Genomic DNA, 23,109 nt, shown 5'->3' on the forward strand with positions numbered 1-23,109 from the left:
ATGTATCCCGTGCCACCCAACGTGCTCTAGAAGGTGTAAGTCAACTACCCTGGCCAGCAAGATCTCCGGATCTGTCCCCCATTGAGCATGTTTGGGACTGGATGAAGCGTCGTCTCACGCGGTCTGCACGTCCAGCACGAACGCTGGTCCAACTGAGGCGCCAGGTGGAAATGGCATGGCAAGCCGTTCCACAGGACTACATCCAGCATCTCTACGGTCGTCTCCGTGGGAGAATAGCAGCCTGCATTGCTGCGAAAGGTGGAAATACACTGTAGTAGTGCCGACATTGTGCATGCTCTGTTGCCTGTGTCTATGTGCCTGTGGTTCTGTCAGTGTGATCATGTGATGTATCTGACCCCAGGAATGTGTCAATAAAGTTTCCCCGTCCTGGGACAATGAATTCACGGTGTTCTTATTTCAATTTCCAGGAGTGTATGTCGGGGAAGACATTGAACCTCTTGATTATTTTATCTTAAGACGTACGGAAACACGTGTGTGACGCACTCTGACAATAACAGAATTCTGATTGAGTCAAAAAAGAAACAGAAATACGAACAGAAGGTTAACTACTTTTCCTACGAATTATAAAGAAATCAATTCGACTGCGAGTTTTTAAAAAAATTCTCTAACTTTCTGCAATTCTCCTGTACGTAACAGACGCGTTACCTCCACTTGCCGCTGCAGATTCGTGATCAGCAGCATGCTACAATATTTCAAAAGCGATACTGCGATCCATGCAGAGTGCAATCCATGGATTAATTGCAACAATTACTGCCACATTTTTATACATAGATACTGAATGATCAGGAGGGGTTTGGTCAAGTAACCTTAACCGATGTAAAGCAAAATGAAAGAAACCAATAATATCTGTTTTATTTGCGATACATTCTTTGTCACTGTTCAAACTTGACACACTTTTAATTATTCCACAATGTATATACTCAATAAACACAACAAAGATACGAATATTACTTTCAATTTATGTACACACAAATCTCCAGAGCGCAAGCAACCAACTACCACGCGAAAAGGCAAATTGCCAAAAATCCTCAGTTAATGCCGGAGTGTCGTCCTGCTCTACTAGCGCGATCACGGCAGGCTGCGACCTCTGAAGTCGCGCGGCATCTCTCCTCCGCACGCTGCATGCGACCACATCAGATTACCCTCAACAACTGTTCGCTCGCTACTACACGCGATAATACACTCCTGGAAATTGAAATAAGAACACCGTGAATTCATTGTCCCAGGAAGGGGAAACTTTATTGACACATTCCTGGGGTCAGATACATCACATGATCACACTGACAGAACCACAGGCACATAGACACAGGCAACAGAGCAGCACAATGTCGGCACTAGTACAGTGTATATCCACCTTTCGCAGCAATGCAGGCTGCTATTCTCCCATGGAGACGATCGTAGAGATGCTGGATGTAGTCCTGTGGAACGGCTTGCCATGCCATTTCCACCTGGCGCCTCAGTTGGACCAGCGTTCGTGCTGGACGTGCAGACCGCGTGAGACGACGCTTCATCCAGTCCCAAACATGCTCAATGGGGGACAGATCCGGAGATCTTGCTGGCCAGGGTAGTTGACTTACACCTTCTAGAGCACGTTGGGTGGCACGGGATACATGCGGACGTGCATTGTCCTGTTGGAACAGAAAGTTCCCTTGCCGGTCTAGGAATGGTAGAACGATGGGTTCGATGACGGTTTGGATGTACCGTGCACTATTCGGTGTCCCCTCGATGATCACCAGTGGTGTACGGCCAGTGTAGGAGATCGCTCCCCACACCATGATGCCGGGTGTTGGCCCTGTGTGCCTCGGTCGTATGCAGTCCTGATTGTGGCGCTCACCTGCACGGCGCCAAACACGCATACGACCATCATTGGCACCAAGGCATTGCCACGGCAAACTGGCTGACACTGACGGCGGCGGTGCACAAATGCTGCGCAGCTAGCGCCATTCGACGGCCAACACCGCGGTTCCTGGTGTGTCCGCTGTGCCGTGCGTGTGATCATTGCTTGTACAGCCCTCTCGCAGTGTCCGGAGCAAGTATGGTGGGTCTGACACACCGGTGTCAATGTGTTCTTTTTTCCATTTCCAGGAGTGTAGTATCTCAGACTCAGTTTGTGTATGCACACAGCAGTATCATAGACGTGCAACTTCCAACATCAGGCAAGGATGCAGGTGGTTCGCAGCTGTCAGTGTGTCCTCAATTACTATCACAGGTCCCATGCGACCTCTTGAGAACGTCTCCAATAGCATAATACTGCTTCCGCCAGCTTGCGTCCGTGGCACGCTGCACGTCTCGAGCCGCTGTTCACCTAGAAGACGGCTTTTGTGGAGACGACCATTGACCTAGTGCAGCAAAAAATGTGATTCATCTGAAGAGCGGACACGTTTCCATTGATAGACAGTCTAATCCCGATGGTCCCGTGCCCACTGCAATCGAATTTGACGATGTCGTTGGGTCAACATCTGAACACGTACGGGTGGTCTGTTGCGGAGCTCCATGTTCAACAATGTACGATGAACGGTGTACTCAGAAACACTTGTGCGTGCACCAGCATTGTTCTCTTTCGGCAGAGTTGCCACAGATAGCCATCTGTCCTACTTCACAGAGCAGACGAACCTCCGAACCCCATGTTCTGCGAAGAGTCGTGTACGTCCAACCATTTAGCGCCTAGTTGTAGTTTCACTGTCCTACCTCTTTCCGTAGATGCTCAAGATAGCAGGACGTGAGCAGCAGACCAGCTTCCCCTTTTTTCGAGATATTCGTTCACAGACTCTGCATAATAATAATAATAATAATAATAATAATAATAAAAAGAAGTCAAAGGAATCCAAATTGGCATTAGAAAAGATAATAGATTCAATGTGAAGTGTTTAGCTTTTGCAGATGACCTTGCAATCCTCACAAATAATAGAAAAGAAGCCACTAACGCCATAGAGAAGTTACACGAAATTGCACAAAGAACTGGCCTGCAAATCTCATATGAGAAAACCCAGTACATAGAAAGAGTGCCACAAGACAAATTGCCTGTTGTGACAACCCATGGGAAAATCGTACAAGTACCACATTTTTTAAGTACCTGGGAGAAATCATCCAGCCATCAGGGATCAACCTAAAGGCCAATGAGGAAAGAATAAAAAAACTACAGAAAGCATATAAACTCACGTGGAACTATTATAACAAAAAGTCCATATCCATTAACGCAAAATTGAGGCACTACAACACTGTCGTACTTCCGGAGGCACTGTATGCATCTGAAACAACACAAATAGGTGGGCAAACTAAAATCAAAGAAATAGAGAAACAAGAAATGAAAGTTCTCAGGAAAATTTTTGGCCCGATACAAGAGCAAGGAATCTGGAAGAAGAGACCAACATCAGAATTATATAAATACACAGACAAGATTACGGATACAATAAGGAAAAGAAGAATGCAGTTCTACGGACATATCCACAGGATGAATGAAAACAGAATTTCAAAGCGAATTCTTAAAGTCATCAACTCAGGCAAGGGAAAAAAAAAATGGATAAAAGAAGTTGAAGAGGACCTCAGACAAGCACACATAACAGTAAACGATGCAGAAAATAGAACTGAATTCAGGAACATCATCAAAAAACATAAATGACACAACAACACAGAAGAGACCAGGATGCAAATGGACAGCGGAGCGAAAGAAATAACACAGTGAACACATGAAGAAAATTTGGGCTCAGAAAAAACATAAACAATCATCATAAAGGAATTCAAGTTCAAACGTTCTCTTAAATGGGAATAATCGATGATAATAATAATAATAATAATAATAATAATAATCTGTCCTTGTCGAAATCGCTTACGTCAATGGATTTCCCCACTTATAACACATATCTTTGCTAGAGTAATCCCTGTGTGTCTGCTCCGCTCACATACTTTTTTTTAGCACGTCACGCACCCGCAACGCCACCAGGCGGCATTCAACGTCGCGGTGGGCAGTGGTCACAACGTTTTACCTCATCAGTAGCTTAGCGCAGCGGTAGCGTTACCACCTACCACACAGGGGGCTGGGGTTCGATTCCCGGCAGGGGACTGGGTGTTGTGTGTCCATCATCATTGACTCAAGTGGCCGAAGTGACGTCAACTAAAGTGGACTTGCAATACTGCGGCTGAACTCCCCCGAATGGGGTCTCCCGGCCAACAATGCCATACGATCATTTCATTTCAGTGTTATTTTCTCATGCAGGAGTAATTTAGCTCTCATGTGCATCAGGCCTCGGAAGCAGTCCAAACAGACCTACGTGACAAACCAATCAAAATCATTAGAAATCATTGTAAAACAAATTGGTGCTCAGACCATCATCGTTATGGGTATTTGATTAAGTGGTGTGGCTCCGGTGAAATTAGACTCCATGGTACAACGGAGAAACAAAGATTCATTGTATTCCGTTTCTTTGTCATTGAAGGCCTTGACCTTTTTTTCATTGTACTCGATATTACCGAAGTATGACCGTGACAGTTGCACGTAAATGTTACCGTTCACTGATTTATCTCTGCTTTGGCGTAAACTGCACGGGTAGAGACAAGATATTTTATAAGGGAAAGTTGCGCCGCGCCATTTTACAAGCACAGGCATTGTTTTCAGCATGTACAATCATTACGTCATCTGCGCTAAATACTTAATGGTGGTAACCTGAGTAATGTAACAATCATTTTAATGATGTCCGCCCCCGGTAGCTGCGTGGTCAGCGCGACGGACTGTCAGTCCTAAGGGCCCGGGTTCGATTCCCGGCTGGGTCGGAGATTTTCTCCGCTCAGGGACTGGGTGTTGTCTTGTCCTAATCATCATCATTTCATCCCCATCGACGTGCAAGTCGCCGAAGTGGCGTCAGATCGAAAGACTTGCACCAGGCGAGCGGTCTACCCGACGGGAGGCCCTCGTCACACGCCATTATTATTTTAATGATATTCACGATCGCCATAGATAATACACGCGTTATTTGTTACGGGTAATTAGAGTCCTCTATCGCCCTCTTATGATTGGGCAGCTTGTAGCTCTGTTATATATTAAGAAATTACCACAAGGTGGCAATCTGTATTTGTATAACCTTCAAGGCAGATTGTTATTATATTGTCACATCTGAGATACAGTGTTATATCAATCTATTCTCTCTATTGCTCTAGTTGTGTCACAAATATCTGTTCTCCTCAATTCAGTTTAGTATAACCCCAACAGTCATCAGATATACCAACGAAATCTTCATTCTACTGTATGAGAAAATTTCGATAGTTTGTATTCTGTTATTGCCTGAACAGTTTATTCTCAACGTTTCACTTCAGTTCACGCCTATACTGCCGACAAATACCTTCACAAATGCCTCCGAAACTAATTTATAACCGATATTAACTAATTCTCTTTTTCAGAAGTGCTATTCTTGATATTGCCAGTCTTTTTCGTATCCGTTTTGCTTCTCATATTGTCAGTTATTTTGTTGCTCTAGCAGTCTACTACTGTACTTTTGCCTCTTTTAAAGGCATTGTCCATTCCACCCAACCAATATTCGAAGTCGTTTGCCGACTCTCAGGCCCACAATGTTATCGGTAAGCCTCAAAGTCTTAATTTTCTCTGCAATATTCTTCTTCCAAATTTATGTTTGGATTCTTTAACAGCTTGTTCAATGTACAGATTAAGTAACAGAGGGGATAGTCTACAACCCGTATCGTTCCCTTACAACTACTGCTTCCCTTTCCCACTCTTAGACTCTTACAATTACAGTGAGTTTCTGTACAATTCTGTACAATTTGCCGCTCTCTGAATTTCTGAAGGTAACAGGGTAAAATACAAGCAATATTCCAGCCACCGTGTCAAAAGCTTTCTCTGTTATACGCGAAAGATATATTTCCCTTTCTGTCCCCTACATTCCAAGTCGTACGGTCAAATTGCATAGCGTGTTCCCACATTTCACCGGAAAACAAACTGATATTCCCCGAGTCAAATTCTACCAGTTTTCACATTCTGCTATAAATAATATGTACCATTATTTAGCGATAATGATGGTTAGACAAAATATTAATCTCTGTTAACAACTGTCTTCTTTGGAATTTTAATTATTACATGCTTCTTGAAGTCTTATCTCCCGTAAGAGAGGGCGGAGTTTCATCTCCCAGGGATCTTTATACTCCCGAAGGAATGTCGTGGCTTGTTTCGGCTTGGATCTTCAGCGCCATCAAATTATTCTGGCAGAATCTTATCCCCCATCTACGAGTACTTGTTATTCTCTTTCTATCAATATTATCTTTGAGTTCGTTTCCTTTATACGTATCTATCTACATTCAACCTTTTCTAGTACTGGCATCCCACCTGACTTCTTGATATTCATATGGCTGCTTCTCTTTTGTTCAAACGTCTCTCTTAACTTTCCTGTAGGCTGCGTATGTCTAAGCTAGTCAAGCACGTAAAAAATTAAAGAATGTCCTACTTCACTACTAAGAGCTGATAGTAAATACTTTTTTTATTATGACCAATTTTAGTCTTCAGACCATCCTCAGATATTCTGAATATTGAAGGACGGAATACATGAAACACCTTTCATATTTAACTGTCAATACAACGCCATTGTGTACATGATAACGAAGACTCGGATACTGTCACATATTCACGTAAGATATTTAAAGCAGCTTAGAGGATGATATGAAACCTACAGCGTCAACTAGCAAAAGATTGAACGTAACAGAAAATAAAAATACGACACAAAGGAATGGGACTGACTATGGTCATGCATAACGAGATACGGTGTTACCTCATGTCGGGTAGTGAAATATGCTACACTGTCAGTAAGAAAATGTCCAAACAATGTCAACCTTCCTTCTGAATATGCATGCTTCTACAGCTTTGTACACATTTATTCTTTCTTCTTTCATTTTGCATTTCCTGTGAATTTTGTTTTCAGATGTCTTATTCCCTATCGTCTGTGCGTTTTCTGCATTTATTCTCCTTCATTTCAATAAATTCATTAGTTCTTGTGTATCCGAGGATTTATATTTGCTTTGTCTTTTTTCCTACTTTATCCTCTGCTTTCTTCACTATCAAAGCTGCACATTCGTTTTCCACAATGCTCCTTTCGCCTGTTTCAATCAATCGTTGCTTAATGCCACCATTGAAACTCTCTACAATTATGGCTACGAAGTTTTTCGCGGCGGAATTCTTGCATTAAAGGTTCTCCGTTTACTTGCTGTGACAAATTCAGATAAAATTCCAAGTTTTTGATTATTGCCTCCACCATCATCGTCAGGGGCTAAAACTGATGAAGTTGTGAAGAATTTAATGCCAAGAGCACTTAGGCCACAGAGGCTGTACAGTCTGCCTAAGACACACACTGAGACCAATTACAGCATTAGTGCTATCGGTTCTCCTATATACAGGCTTGCAAAGTACTTAACTAAATTATTGGCGCCCATAGTCGGCTATTGTAGACGCCACATTAAAAACTAAGAAGCGTTTGTTGATACAATAAAGCAGATAGGTAGGGCCGAATGAAGTGATGATCAGCCTTGATGTGGTTTCCATGTTTACGAAGGTACCAATGGGAGACACAGTAAATCTGTTGGCAGCTCATTTTCCCCCCACAAAATTCTGTAATTATTTCAGCATACTTTGACGACCATGTATTTCTTGTACGGTGGAAATTATTGACTGATGGAACAGTAACAGGTTCTCCGCTGTCACTAGCAGTACCTATCCTTTACATGGAGGATTCTGAAGAGTGAGCGTTCAACAGTGCTCCCTTCCGGCCATCCTGCTTCTTCAGATATGTTGGCGATACTTTTTAATCTGGTCGCATAGCAGTGAGGCGCTGCAGCAGTTCGATGATCATTTGAATGGTATACATCATAACATAAAATTTACAGTAGAGGTGTAGGAGGACTGTAAGTTACCTTCATTTCCCAACGGGCACAGCTTTCACCGGCAAGCTCAGAAGAGGACTACGCCGATCACCTTAGTATAAAGAACCAGGACTATTTTGAACAAGGACAACATCAGCTCCGAGAATAATCTTCTGACGACGGAGTTCAGAAGCAACGAGCATTCTGTCCGGGATATTAGATCAACGCTGTCAAAAGAAACCAAGACGCGACACCGTTCAAACAAGCCAAGAGGGCCAACACACAGTGGCTGCCATTAGGCAGTGCAACAGGTAGTAAGATAGGTAGAGTCCTAAACAGTCAAGGAATAAGACCACTCTTCGCCCACCCAGGACAATTAAAGAAATGAATCATGACTTATTATAAGGGCTTAAGTCCAGTTTTACTTTCTTTTTAGTGAAGTATGTTGTCTGGATCTTGACACACAATTACATACGTTAGTACCAGAAGGACTTTACTCCTACCAGTCCTTGACCGAACACCAAGGCTTCACACGGGTAAAAATGTGACTTAGATATTGGTTTCAAGCCTTAAAACGGCAGAGATAGAGACATGGGCAGTCTATGTTGTATATGGTCTATGGTTCCATCTGTGGCGCGCGCAGGAGCATACATGAAGGTGAAACTATATGTCCGCTCTCTGGCGGAACGTCAGATGTCGTCTGACGTGTCATTATGAATAAAATGTTCTCTCAGAAGAAATTAAAGAGATCACCCGGTCCAAAGTCTTGTCCAGTTGAAAGTCACCATCACGATTTATAAGATTTTGTGCTAGATTTAGTTCCACTAATTTTTTAATTACTGATCCCTAAAGGATCTCGCCGGGGCCAAGATTTTTGTGGCAGAATAACCCATGGAATGTCCTGTGGAGATACAGTGCTCAGCTACGGTCGACTTACTGGGATGCGAAACTTTGTTGGGCATGGGTCGACGGCGTGACCTGGACAAAGTCGACTGGGTCCATAAGGTGTCTACTTCAGGACAATTTTCGAAGTTCGTTCTGCTGTCAGCAACGTTACCACAAGACACTTTTCCACGTTGGACAACGTAACAGTGTCTGTGCTTGGGAAAGGCTTGAACTTCGCCCCTATGCCGACAACCCCATCTCTGACTCATTTTATTAGTAGTGCTGAGGAAGTTGTTAGACATTTGGTTCAAATGGTTCAAATGGCTCTGAGCACTATGCGACTTCTGAGGTCTTCAGTCGCCTAGAACTTAGAACTAATTAAACCTAACTAACCTAAGGACATCACACACATCCATGCCCGAGGCAGGATTCGAACCTGCGACCGTAGCGGTCACGCGGTTCCAGACTGAAGCGCCTTTAACCGCACGGCCACACCGGCCGGCAGTGTTAGACATTTTCCTAGTGATGCCGCAGAATAAATAATACGTGGAACATGTCTTGCACTCACGAATGCTCCATCTCAGAAGAGCAATATTTCTGGCATGGAAAGGGCCGCTTTACGAAAGCTAGGAAAAGATCCTCAGACGATGGTCTTACCAGTGGATAAGGCAACCGCCATCGTGCTGTTGCCACGTGATGTTTATGAACAGGAGATTTATAACTTGCTGAGTGAACCAATGTATCGGAGATTGACGAAGGCCCCGCAGGGAAAGTGGAAATGAAAACATAGGCACTGCTAAATTCTTTTATTCCGCAAGAAGTGGCCAAAAGATTAAGACCTCACAGTTCTGTGCCACCCAGGTTACATGGTATTCCGAAGATTCATACAAAAGAGGTTGCGTTATGGCTGATCGTCCGTAGTATCGACGCCCCAAGTATTACTGGCTATACATCTTGCTTCTCTACTGACACCTTTTGTGGAGAAGTCTGCGCATCATCGTAACTCTGCTGATTTTATCGATAAACTGAAATCACTTCGATGTCATCTCGAACACACTGTCACTAATCAGCAATACGTTCATGGCCGATATAACAGCACTTTTTCATCATTCCTTTCCTCGGCTTGCTTTTTATTTAACAAAGGATATTTTGAGCAGTCTGACGGTGCTGCCATGGGCTGTCATCTCTCCCCCCTGGAAGCAAACCTTGTTTATGGAAGACTTTGAGGAAAGGGCATTTGATTTGGCACAACGTAAACAGAGTCTTCTGGCGATGCGTAGTTAACACTTTGTAGTGTGGTCCCATGGTGAAGAACAGTCACCTTTCATGCAACATCTGAATTCTATCGAAAGGAAGATCCAGTTTACGATTGAAATAGAAAAGAATGATGGCTTACCGTGTGTTTGGATGTCTTGGTTGCTAGGAGAGTGGATGGGTCCTTAGGGCATTCTGTCTACCGTTAGCCGACACATACGGACGTATACTTGCAAGCGTCGAGCTGCCATCACCCATCACAAATTACCGGCGTCCTCAGAACGTTGGTACGCCGGCCTCATGTTATTTCTGATCTAGACAGCCTTACAAACGAGTTACAACATTTACGAGACGTTCAATAATTAGTACAGCTCTAATCTGGAAGAAACGTGACTACCCGTAACATCAAGAAGATAAGGAGCTCTCCAAGTCCAGGGCGTTCCTTCCATACGTCGGCAACCTAACGTCTAAAGTAGACAGGATCATAAGGAAACATCAAGTTAAACTGATCTTCCGGCCACCGGCAAAGATTAGTGCCCTTCTCTGACGATCTGGGGGTATGGCAGGCCGTGATTTACAGAATTCCTTGCCAGAGAGGCAAAGCTTACATATATCGGACGATACACACAGTACATGAAAGATATGTTGAACACGAGCGCCGCAATCGCCCTTCGCAGCCCATTAAGTCAGCCGTAGCTGAGCACTTTATTACCACAGGACACACTATGGATCATTCTGTCACAAAAATCTTGATCCCGGCGAGATCCTTTTGGGATTCAATAGTTAAAGAACCTGTGGAAATACGTCTAGCAGAAAATCTTACAAATCGTGACGGCGGCTTTCAATCGGACTAGGCTTGGGACTCACGTCATCTCTTTAATATTTTCTGAGATAAAACGTTTTATTCATAACGACGAGTCTGGCGACGTCTGACGTTCGGCGCGTTCCGACACAGGGCGGACATGTAGCTTCAGCTTCACGCACACGCCTTTGCGCCACACATTGAACAGTGCTTGCACAGGGCTCGGATTTCGATAGAGGACGCTCCTGTGAAGGCCACCAATACGCTTGCGATTCCGCGCCAATTTTTTCTATAAAGCCGTAACCGTCGACTATCAGTCCTTTTTGCTTACCCCTCCACTGCCTTTCCCACTCCTCCTCGCGTCTCCCCTGCTCCCCCCTTTTTTCTGTGTCCTCTCCCCCCATCGGTTCCCCCCCCCCCTTTTGCTTTTCCTCTCCTCCCCCCTTTTCCCCCCTCTTCTGCCCCCCCCCCCCCAATCTGCCTTCGTGTCTACCCTGCAGCGCAGTGTTTACATGTGTGTTCAGTGCTGCGCGTCCCCTTTTTAAACGTTGCGAACAGAAACCAGACTGCCGCCGTCTTTTTTAATTGTGCCTGTCTAATTACTGTGGGTTTTATTCAGCATCACCAACCCTTTGTTTTTATATTTTCTGTGGTGTCACCGCCAGACACCACACTTGCTAGGTGGTAGCTTAAATCGGCCGCGGTCCATTAGTACATGTCGGACCCGCGTGTCGCCACTGTCAGGATCGCAGACCGAGCGCAACCACAAGGCAGGTCTCGAGAGAAGTACTAGTACTCGCCCCAGTTGTACGACGACGTTGCTAGCGACTACACTGACGAAGCCTTTCTCTCATTTGCCGAGAGACAGTTAGAATAGCCTTCAGCTAAGTTAATGGCTACGACCTAGCAAGGCGCCATTTGTACCATTGCATGTATCTCAAGATAGTCTCACTTGTCTCATCAAGATTGCTGTATACCAAAGGACGATATAAAAGTTAAGTGTTCTAGTAGCTACGTTCTTTTCTTTATCACATTCATTACGAATCCTGTTCCAGACTTCGCGCCAGTCGGCGTGTGTGTACGTGTGCCTATCGGCTACTCGTCACTGTGGACTGGCTGCCTTGTCAGTCCACTACATTTTCACCTCCAAAACTTTTCGCCATGTTACAGTTTTAAACAGTCACCGTTTTATCGCCTGTTTTTATTTTGTTATCTCTTCATTGTGTTTTTAACTCTTCTGTAGGCTGCAGAGCGGCACATTACGCTGCTGCCAGCCCCCCTCCCCCTGAGGGGGTGAATCGAAATTCAATAAAAAAACTAGCAGTCTCTAGTGCCGAACATTCACCTGAAGATTGCTGAAGGGTTGCCAGCTGAAATATTGTGGAAAGAAGTCAAAATGATTCGGCTGCAATCCAGAAACCTCAGAGTTTTTCCCCTTGTTTGCATAGGTACACTGTCTTTCGTGTGTGCTGAGGCCAAAGTGATAGAAAATGTTACTCTGTTGCAGTGAAACGTGGACGCGATGGAAATTTCAGAACGGCAATAAAAGCTCATCATTGTGCAGCAACCACAGCATCCAAGGAAAATACGTATCTGAAAAGTGCAAGACATTCCGCAATACAACGAGCATCTCTACCTGACGTCAGCTGTCAAGTGCCAGTTGACCCGGGACTACGCGCCGTGAACCATAATTAAAGGCAGTCAATGGGCGTGCGTCAAATGGCGAGGGATAACTGCTCGTCTCTCTCTCTCTCTCTCTCTCTCTCTCTCTCACACACACACACACACACACACACACACCATGTCGTGCATGTAGTGTCACTGAGCGTCCTGTCCGTGTGTACAATACAGATTGTGATGGCTCGGAGGCTCAGCCTGAGCATTTCGGAAACTGCGCGACTTGTCGGGTGTTCGAAGAGTGCTGTGATGAGTGTTTTCAAAATGAGGTGAACCAAGCTGCAACCACATCCACATGTCGTGGCGTTGGGCGGCCGCTCCTCCTCACAGATGAGACTAAAACAGCACAGGCGGGAACAGTGGCGGAAATAACATCAGACTTTAATGCTGGGCAGAGTAAAAATGTGTCTGAACACACAGCGCGCCGAACACTCCTAACGATGGGCCTCCGCAGCCGAGGACCCATGAATTTGCCAATGTTAACACCACGATATCGACAACTACGACTGAAATGGACTCGTGACCGTCGGCACTCGACGTTGGCACAGTGGCAGTCTTTTGGTACAGACATTGCATTAAATGTTTCCGTGAGCCTTAGGAAAAGGTAATGCGACAGATCAGAGGGAGAAAAAGTTTTGTTGGCACCGGAAAGAGGGCAACTGTATCACACGGTATTAATGGGCGTGCAGGCTTTTACAAAACTGAACTAAGCTCCAAATGTCTAACACATACAAAATGAAAAAGATGAAATCATGATGTGATGTGATTTTTTTCCTTGTAGCATTGTTGTTGCAAAGAACAAAAGATGTCATCTGTGCGCCATTTGTTTCTTTTTGTGAGTGAATAAAATGTCGTGGCTGCTACTCGTTGAGTATCGGCGCCATCACCATGTGTGAACAATGCAGGTATCGCAATTTTAAACATAAATCTATAGCAATCTGAGGTTGGAAGCAGCAAGATACGAGGAAAGCAAAAGAGAAGCGCTCTAACTGAACAAGGTAACCATTAAGTAAAATGTGACAGTTTCACCAAATGACACGGATAGTATTCAGTACGCTGCATTACGTATGATATGATAGGCTTTGAGAAGATATATGAAGATTTTCAAATAACTTCCGGGAATTCAGCCAGGTAACACCTTCAGCGACCGCCGATATTTCGGCGGGAGAACTCCCCTCCATTTTCAAGGTGTTCTCCCGCCGAAATATCGGCGGTCGCTGAAAGTGTTACCTGGCTGAATTCCCGGAAGTTATTTGAAAGTTGTATACGCCAGGAGAAACTCAGGTCTCAAACGAAAATTATGAGAAAAAGATTGAAAACGCTAGCAATATCAAGAAAACAAATTCATCTGCAGAAACATCAAATTTCATCAGATATGATTGCAGGTGGCCCCGTAACTGAAAACAGACATAAATAAAAATGTTTCTAAGATTATACCTTAACACAATGGTTAATGACGATAGGAAGATTAAGGTTTTAATAAAAATGTCGTGACTAGGGCCTCTCATCGGGTAGACGGTTCGCCGGGTGCAAGTCTTTAAATTTGACGCCACTTCGGCGACTTGCTCGTCGATGGGGATGAAATAATTATGATTAGGACAACACAACACCCAGTCCTTGAGCAGAGAAAATCTCCGACCCAGCCGGGAATCGAACCCGGGCCCTTAGGATTGACATTCTGTCGCGCTGACCACTTTTTTTTATTCGCTTTCGTTCGTTGCATCTGTTCGGGGCGGACGTCGTAAGACGTCCGTTTAAGTTCGCTGTTGATCGATCAACTCAGTTTTTTTTATTACGGAGGGCTGCTAACCCTCTGACCGAACACGCTGAGCTACCGTGGCGGCGACCCTCTGACCGAACACGCTGAGCTACCGTGCCGGTAGTTTTTAAGTTCAAATGTGTGTGAAATCTACTAAGGTCAGGTCCCTAAGCTTACACACTATTTAACATAAATTATCCTAAGGGCAAACACATACACCCATGCCCGAGGGAGGACTCGAACCTCCGCCGGGACCAGCCGCACAGTCCATCACTGCAGCGCCATAGACCGCTCGGCTAATCCCACGCGGCACCACTCAGCTACCGGGAGCGGACTACGGTTTTAATGTCCCATCGACATCAAAGTCATTAGTGATGGAGTACAAGCTCGGACTGCATGAAGGATGGGGAAAGAAATCGACCGTGCCCTTTCAATGAAACCATCCCGGCATTTGCCTGGAGCAATCTAGGGTAATCACGGAAAAGGTAAATCTGGATGGCCGCAAGCAGATTTGGACAATCAATCCTCCCGAATGGCAATCAAGTGTGGTAATCACTGCACCACCTCACTAGGTTAGCGTAGTTGCTTTTAGTTCTATTTCTGAGCTTTGGAAGAAAATGAGGACTTATCTTTTTCTGTCTGCGTTCTTTACTCTTTTAAGACCATAATATAGTCACCTCAATGGGAAGGATAAGACCTAGAGGAACATCGCACCTAGTAAATTCATTACTGGAACATTTGTTGCCTATATTTAATGTGCACTAACTATTTTTCGGCAAATAGAAAACATGAGTAAGTGATAGAAGCAAAGAACTTCACTTTGCGAGGAATTCGAGTGACTGTCGTTCTGCAGGGTCAACAGCCTATATAATATTTTCGTCTGCTTTTTAAAAGATTACTTTTCCGCGGAAATGAGGAGAAAATTTTAGTACGATTTCAATCTGAATAAAATGGCACTTTACAGTATCAGGAAAACGCTAATAAAATCGTTATAAATGTACCATAAAATACCTGGTAAATACGTTCCGTGGACTAACGCTAAACAAAAGTATAGCTGCCATTTAAGGAATGCAGCACATTACGAGTACTTAGTCTAGAAATACAGGCGTCCTGCATTTGGTTTTGAGGTATGTACGAGTGAAAGTGGGCGCTTTTACATGGAACAGCCGGAACATTATTACCACCTACCTAACAGCCGGTTTGTCCATCCTTGGCACGGATAACATCGGCGACGCATCGTGACATGGAAGCAATGACGCCCTGGTAGGTTGCTAGAGGGAGTTGGCACCACAGGTGAACATACAATTCATCTAATTCCCGTAAACTACTGGGACGCCACGTTCAATGACATCCCAGAAGTGTTGGATCGAATTCAGATCTGGTGGGTTGGGAGGACAGCTCGTCACTTGGAACTCGCCACTGTGTTCCTCGAATCACTCCGTCACACTCCTGACCTTGTGACATGGGGCATTATCTTGTTGTAAAATCTCACTGCCATCGGTAAACATGATCGTGGTGTGCAACCATAAACGCCTTGGCCGTCATAGTGTTTTACGTGAGCTCCATCGGACACGTAGATGCCCATGTGTATGTTCCACAGAACATAATGGAGCAGCCGCCAACTTGTCTGTCCTGCGGTACAGGTGTCAAGAAGCTGTTCCTCTTGAACAAGACATATTCGCGCCCCCCAATCGACATGATGAAGGTATTGGGGTTCATCAGACCAATGCACTATCTGCCACTGTGCCAACGTCGAGTGCCGACGGTCACGAGTCCATTTCAGTCGTAGTTGTCGATATCGTGGTGTTAACATTGCCAATTCATGGGTCCTCGGCTGCGGAGGCCCATCGTTAGGAGTGTTCGGCGCGCTGTGTGTTCAGACACATTTTTACTCTGCCCAGCATTAAAGTCTGATGTTATTTCCGCCACTGTTCCCGCCTGTGCTGTTTTAGTCTCATCTGTGAGAAGGAGCGGCCGCCCAACGCCACGACATGTGGATGTGGTTGCAGCTTGGTTCACCTCATTTTGAAAACACTCATCACAGAACTCTTCGAACACCCGACAAGTCGCGCAGTTTCCAAAATGCTCAGGCTGAGCCTCCGAGCCATCACAATCTGTATTGTACACACGGACAGGACGCTCAGTGACACTACATGCACGACATGGTGTGTGTGTGTGAGTGAGTGAGTGAGTGAGTGAGTGAGTGAGTGTGTGTGTGTGTGTGTGAGTGAGTGAGTGAGTGAGTGAGTGAGTGAGAGAGAGAGAGAGAGAGAGAGAGAGAGACGAGCAGTCACTCCTCGCCATTTGACGCTAGTATCACATGGGAAGAGACGAGCCCCGCCATTTGACTAATATCGCATGGGCGAGTTTATGTCGATAATAGGTCGGTGGTCGCAACGTTCTGGCTTTCAGTGTAGATTTAAAAGACATTACACTGACGTGACCGAAGTCATGGGATAGCGGTATGAACGTATACAAATGGCGGTAGTTTCGCATACACAATGTATAAAAAGGAAATCCACTGACGGAGCGGCCACCTGTACTCAAGATTCTTCATGTTAAAAGATGTCCGACATGATTACAGCCGGACGACGGTAATTAACAGAATCTGAACACGAAAAATGGTAGTTGGAACTACGCACGTGGGACGTTCCATTTCGGAAATGCTTAGGGAATTCGATATTCAGGGGTCTATAGCATCGAGGGTGGGCCGAGAATATCAAATTTCAGGCATTACCTCTCACATCTCTCAAACCTTCTCTTAACGACTAAAAGCAGCTGCGTTAACTTAAAATTGTCAGTAGTAACAGAAAAACAACACTGCATGAAATAACGGCAGAAAACAGTGTGGGACGTACGACGAAGTTATCCTTTACGACATTGCGGTGAAGTTTGGCGTTAAAGGGCTATGACAGCAGAAAACCGATGCGAGTGCCTCTGCGAACAGCACATCACGACATCACCTGCAGCGCCTCTCCTGGGCTCGTGACTGTATAGATTGGACCCTAGACGACTGGAAAACCGTGTTCTGGTTAGACAGGTCCCAATTTCAGATAGAGAAAGCTGATGGTAGGGTTAGAATGTGGCGCAGAACCAATGAAGCCACAGACCAAGTTGTCAGTAAGGCACTGTGCAAACTGGTGGTGGCTTCATTATGGTGTTGGCTGGGTTCACATGGAATGGATTGGGTCCTCTGATCCAGGTGAACCCCCATTGACTGGACATGGTTATGTCTGGCTATTGAGAGACCATTTGAGCCATTCATTAAGATCACAATGCTTGGGTGGATAGCACAAACAACCGTCCTACAGTCCTTTCTGGCAATATGTCATTACCTTTCCTCGACAAACTGAAGCAATCGCTTCGTGGAAAGAGATTTGCAGATCCAGAATGAGATTTTCACTCTGCACCGGAGTGTGCGCTGATATGAAACTTCCTGGCAGATTAAAACTGTGTGCCCGACCGAGACTCGAACTCGGGACCTTTGCCTTTCGCGGGCAAGTGCCCTACCATCTGGTTTGGAAGGTAGGAGACGAGATACTGGCAGAAGTAAAGCTGTGGGGACCGGGCGTGACTCGTGCTTCGGTAGCTCAGATGGTAGAGCACTTGCCCGCGAAAGGCAAAGGTCCCGAGTTCGAGTCTCGGTCGGGCACACAGTTTTAATCTGCCAGGACGTTTCAGATTTGAAGATGATGATTTCCTTCTGAAGACTGGTAAACAGTGGCTCAAAAGTGCCGGTATTTACCTCTACCGTGCAAGTATACAAGTGCCCACGGCGGCATAAGGCAGTGGAAATAGATTATGTAAAAAAATGACATTTTGTCTCTGAGGAATGTATAACCAACCACATTGTAAAAATATCAAGGGTGTGGAAATATATGTGGAAAATTTTTTTATGGATTCCTTTAGGAGTGACCTTCGTATTAGGTGATAGAGCCAAGGAGACGTTAGTCAGGTTGGTATTCCACCGCTGTCTGGGGCGTCTCCAGTCACGTATTCACTGGTCATCGGAGCTCAGTTTGAAACGAGACTCAAGACCGAAGACAATTCTACTCCAGTCAATGAGATTCCTGGCCGAAGACGTTTTCACCTCAAACAGGTGAGCAAAAAATGTTGAAGACCTACATGAAAACATATTTACCATTTCGGAAACACACTCCAAGACAAGCAAACGACGTACCACTAAGGAATTATTCGAATGGGGGCGGAAATCAGTAGATGTACATATACAGACTAACAAATGATTACAATTTCAGAATAATTAGATGATTTATTCATTAGAAAGAGCTTCACAAGATGAGCGCTGCTCCACCTGTGGCCCATATGTAAGCATTTATTCGGCTTGGCATTGATTGATACAGTTACTCCAAGTCCTGGGAGCCAATTTACCTCCAACTGGTGCATTAGATCGTGATAATCCCGAAATTGTTGCAGGGCCGTGCCCATAATGCTCGAAGCGTTCTCAATTGGAAACAGATCTGGCGACCTTGCTGGCTAAGGTAGCGTTTGAGATGCTCGAAAACAGTGAAAACACGCCGTGTGAGTGCGGGCATTATCTTGCTGAAATGTAAGCCCATGATGGCTTGCCATCAAGGGCAGCAAAACGGAGCGTAGAATATTGTCAATGTACCGCTGTTCTTTAAGGATGCCGTGGTCCGAAGGGGACCAGCTATGAAATGAAATGACACCCCAGACCATCACTCCTGTTTGTCTGGCTGCATGACAGGCGACGTTCAGTTTGGTATTCAATCTCTATCTGGGGGCGTGTCCAGTCACGTCTTCGCTTGTCATCAGAGCTGAGTTCGAAGCGGGCCTCATCACCGAAGACAATTCCACTCCAGTCATTGAGATTCCAGGCGGAAGACATGTCTGGAGATATTCTGCACAGCAGTTGCACCCCAACCTGACTATCGCCCGCCACATGGCCAGAAAACCAGGAGTGATGGTCTGGGATGCATATTAACTTTCTTAGCACGACCCCTTCGGTTGTCATCCCCCTGCAGCACAGCAGTATGTCGACGATATTCTACGCCCTTCATGGTAAACCGTCCTGGGCTTACATTCCAGCAAGATAATGCCAACCAGCACACGGCAAGGGTTCCTACTGCTTGACTTCGTGCTTGCCAAACCCCAGCTCGGCCAAGAAAGTCGCCGGATCTCTCCCCAATTGAGAACGTTTAGAGCATTATCCGCAAGGCCTTCCAACGAAGCTCGGGATTTTGACGATCTAACGCGCCAACTGGACAGAATTTGGCGCGATATGCCTCCGGACGACATCCGTCAATTCTGTCCATCAGTACCAAGCCGAGTAACTGCTTGCATAAGGGCCAGAGGTGGACCAATGCGTTAATGACTTGCTCAGTTTGTGAAGCTCTTTCTCTTTAATAATTCATTCAAAAAATTGTTCAAATAGCTCTAAGCACTATGGGACGTAACATCTGAGGTCATCAGTCCCCTAGACTTAGAACTACTTAAACCTAACTAACCTAAGGACATCAACACATCTATGCCCGAGTCAGGATTCGAACCTGCGACCGTAGCAGCAGCGCGGTACCGGACTGAAGCGCCTAGTACCGCTCGGCCACAGCAGCCAGCAATAATTCATTCAATTTTTCCGGAATTGTGATCATTTGTTTTTTGTACATGTACGAGGGTCACTCCAAAAGAAACACATTTTTAAAAAAAAAAAAAACATCTTTTATTCCACATGTTTGAAAGTTTTACAGTGTGTAGATACATCCTTTAGGAACAACATTTCCATTTCTCCACATAATTTCCATCCCTCTCAACTGCCTTACGCCATCTTGGAACCAGCGCCTGTATACCCGCACGGTAAAATTCTGGACCAGCTTGTTGGAGCCACTGTTTGGCAGCGTGCACAAGGGAGTCATCATCTTCAAACCTTGTTCCACGAAGAGGGTCTTTCAGTTTCCCAAAATAGAAGATAGTCACATGGAGCCAGGTCAGGTCTGTAAGGCGGGTGTTTCAGTGTTGTCCACCCGAGTTTTGTGATCGCTTCCATGGTTTTTTGACTGACATGTGGCCATGCATTGTCGTGCAACACCAAAAAATCCTGCTTTTGCCGATGTGGTCGAACACGACTCAGTCGAGCTTGAAGTTTTTTCAGTGTCTTCACGTATGCGTCTGTAAGCAGTCACCAATTCGTTAACTCTCTGCAAATTGTCTGGAGTGTGTGCAGTACGAGGCCTGCCGCTGCGAGGACAATCCTCAATATTGCCGCGCCCACTTTCATTACGTAACCTGGTTGCCCACCGACTAACTGCACTGCGATCGACAGCAGCATCTCCATACATCTTTTTCAACCTCTTGCGGATGGTTCTCAATGTCTCGTTTTTACAGCACAGGAATTCTATGACAGCACGTTGCTTCTGACGAACGTCTAGTGTAGCAGCCATCTTGAAGACATGCTGTGACGGCGCCATTCACGGGAACAGGTTGAACTAAGTTTGAAAACAAGCGGGAAGGATGTTCTTACACACTGTAAAACTTTCACACATGCTGAATGAAAACTGTATTTTTACAAACATAGTGCGCATTTATTTTGGAGTGGCCCTCGTAATTTGACTCCCGAACAAGAAAGGTTTGAGGATGCCTCTGCTACATTAGAGATGCTATTTTGAACTCCCAAGCTTCAATAGATACGGAGCTACGCCTCGAAATGTCTGAAAAAGGTGGAAAATGCTGTGTAAAAGTACCCTGTATTGCGATATTGCCAAACTCTCTTACCTCTAGGCGGTCTTGTACGCTGCGACACACAGCAATAAATACAGCGAGCTTGCTTCTCGCCGTCACTTTCTGCACTGCGCGGAACAGCTGGGGGCGTCGATTGAGCCACCTCTGAACCACTTCTTTTGTCGGCAGCTGGGCAGTGCTCGGTTTGCCTCTGCGTCTAATTGTAAGTGGCCGTCCTTCGCGGTCGTCGCCGCATTGACATCGTTACGCCCGGGAGCGATAACTACTGGCGAAACGTCAACTACGGTCACGCTGCCTGCAGATACAGCTTCGGGCAGGGTCAACTGTCACGGCTATTAGGCTTCAGTGAAGTACAGCTGAATCTGTGGAACACCACAAGTGCGCAAAAGTATTTCGAGTGGTGCTTTGTGAACATTTTAGCTACATATTCCATCATCTTTCGGGCGTGCACTCGGGACAGCGACAATTCTTCTTGCGATATTTCGGCTAGAAACCTCCCAGCCATCTTCAAGGCGAGTCGGAGACTGAGTTCATAGCATTTACGCGTGCCTGTTTATACGGAGAGTCACGTGATACAAAGAGATGCTGAGGATTGAAAGCGCATGCGTGAAAGATATCGAAGTCGCCACTACTACCCTAGTCATAGGTAAGATGTATATAGCAAAGATAAACATATAAGCGCAGAGTGCAAACAAAATAGTGATACTGCGAATCCACAGTGCTTGTTAATAAATAATTAATCTTCAAAAGTGGTAACATCTGTCGGACGTGAAGATGCTGAAATTCTGTCCGAACGGTGTGAAATAAGCGGTTTCCAAGCATTGTCAAGATGAAATTCTTCGTCACGGTTTAGCAGGTTGTCTGTTAGTTGTATTTCTACAGCTTCCTTAACAACTGAGTCCCAGAAAGATGAAGCAGTAGTTAAAATCTTAACATTGCATTTCTACTGGCCATGCCATGGATTATAAAGATGTTAAGATTTTAACTACTGCTTCATCTTTCTGGGACTCAGCTGTTAAGGAAGCTGTAGAAATACAACTAGGCGACAACCTGCTAAACCGTGACGAAGGATTTCATCTTGACAATGCTTGGAAACCGCTTATTTCACACCTTCGTTCGGACAGAATTTCTGCATCTTCGCTTCCGACAGATGTTACCACTTTTGAAGATTAATTATTTATTTACAAGCACTGTGGATTCGCAGCAGCACTATTTTGTTTGCACTCTGCGCTTATATGTTTATCTTTGCTATATACATCTTACCTATGACTAGGGTAGTAGTGGCGACTTTGATATCTTTGACGCATGCGCTTTCAATCCTCAGCATCTTTGTATCACGTGACTCTCCGTATAAGTAGGCACGCGCAAATGCTATGAACTCAGTCTCCGACTCGCCTTGAAGATGGCTGGGAGGTTTCTAGCCGAAATATCGCTGTCCCGAGTGCATGCCCGAAAGATGATGGAACATTATGTCCGCCGGGAAAACTTCAAGAATCACATTTTAGCTACACTCTGCGCGCCAAAATCTCGCGATTAGTAGACATATAACAGTGAGAACGGTCCTCAAACAGAATACACTATCTCAGACATGCATTAACTTCAACATTTAAGAAATGTATCTTTCGTTTTCTTTCTCACATACTATGAGGGGCGTTCAACAAGTGAAGCAAAACATTTCTTTACTCGGTCAACTTCGATTGAAAAAATGCGGAATTTGTTAGACATCACGGAATATTCCAGCTTGCCACTGCCCTTTCTTTAAGTTCCGATAGATGGCGGCGCTATACATATCCTGTACTGAAATGCAGGAGGATCTGCAACGAATTGACGCATGGTGCAGGGAATGGCAATAGAATCCCAATGTAGACAATTGTAATTTGCTGCGAAAGATGGTAAGAAACTGGCGTCGATAAACGGGAAAAAATCATCTGGCCAGAGGCCAACCCTGCTTGACTCGTGTCTCAGCCCACGGACTTAAGTAGTAACTTGTTGCGCTTGTTTGGTACATTAAGTGTGGTGTGGTATTTGAGTGGCACCGTTGATTGAAGTAAGTTTGCAGCCAAGTGCTGTTCCGTTCATATGTATACGCTGCTGTGAATATTTGGAGCACGTACGCGCATTGAGTACTGTCCATCATGGATATCGC

General features: G+C 45.2%; 1 protein-coding gene across 2 annotated transcripts in view; it reads right to left on the reverse strand.

Moving 5' to 3' along the window:
* LOC126245033 (uncharacterized) overlaps positions 1-23,109 on the reverse strand; it is a 336,256-nt gene that overhangs the window by 144,294 nt on the left and 168,853 nt on the right. The window contains exon 1 of one of the 2 annotated variants that reach the window (XM_049948286.1): positions 20,997-21,193. The exons of the other annotated variant lie outside the window; for it this stretch is intronic. The gene's annotated coding sequence lies outside the window, so the exon portion shown is untranslated. Of the gene's footprint in view, positions 1-20,996; positions 21,194-23,109 lie in introns of those variants that run through there. 2 annotated transcript variants of the gene reach the window in all.

The sequence above is a fragment of the Schistocerca nitens genome, chromosome 1 (assembly GCF_023898315.1).
Source record: "Schistocerca nitens isolate TAMUIC-IGC-003100 chromosome 1, iqSchNite1.1, whole genome shotgun sequence".
Lineage (NCBI taxonomy): Eukaryota > Metazoa > Arthropoda > Insecta > Orthoptera > Acrididae > Schistocerca > Schistocerca nitens.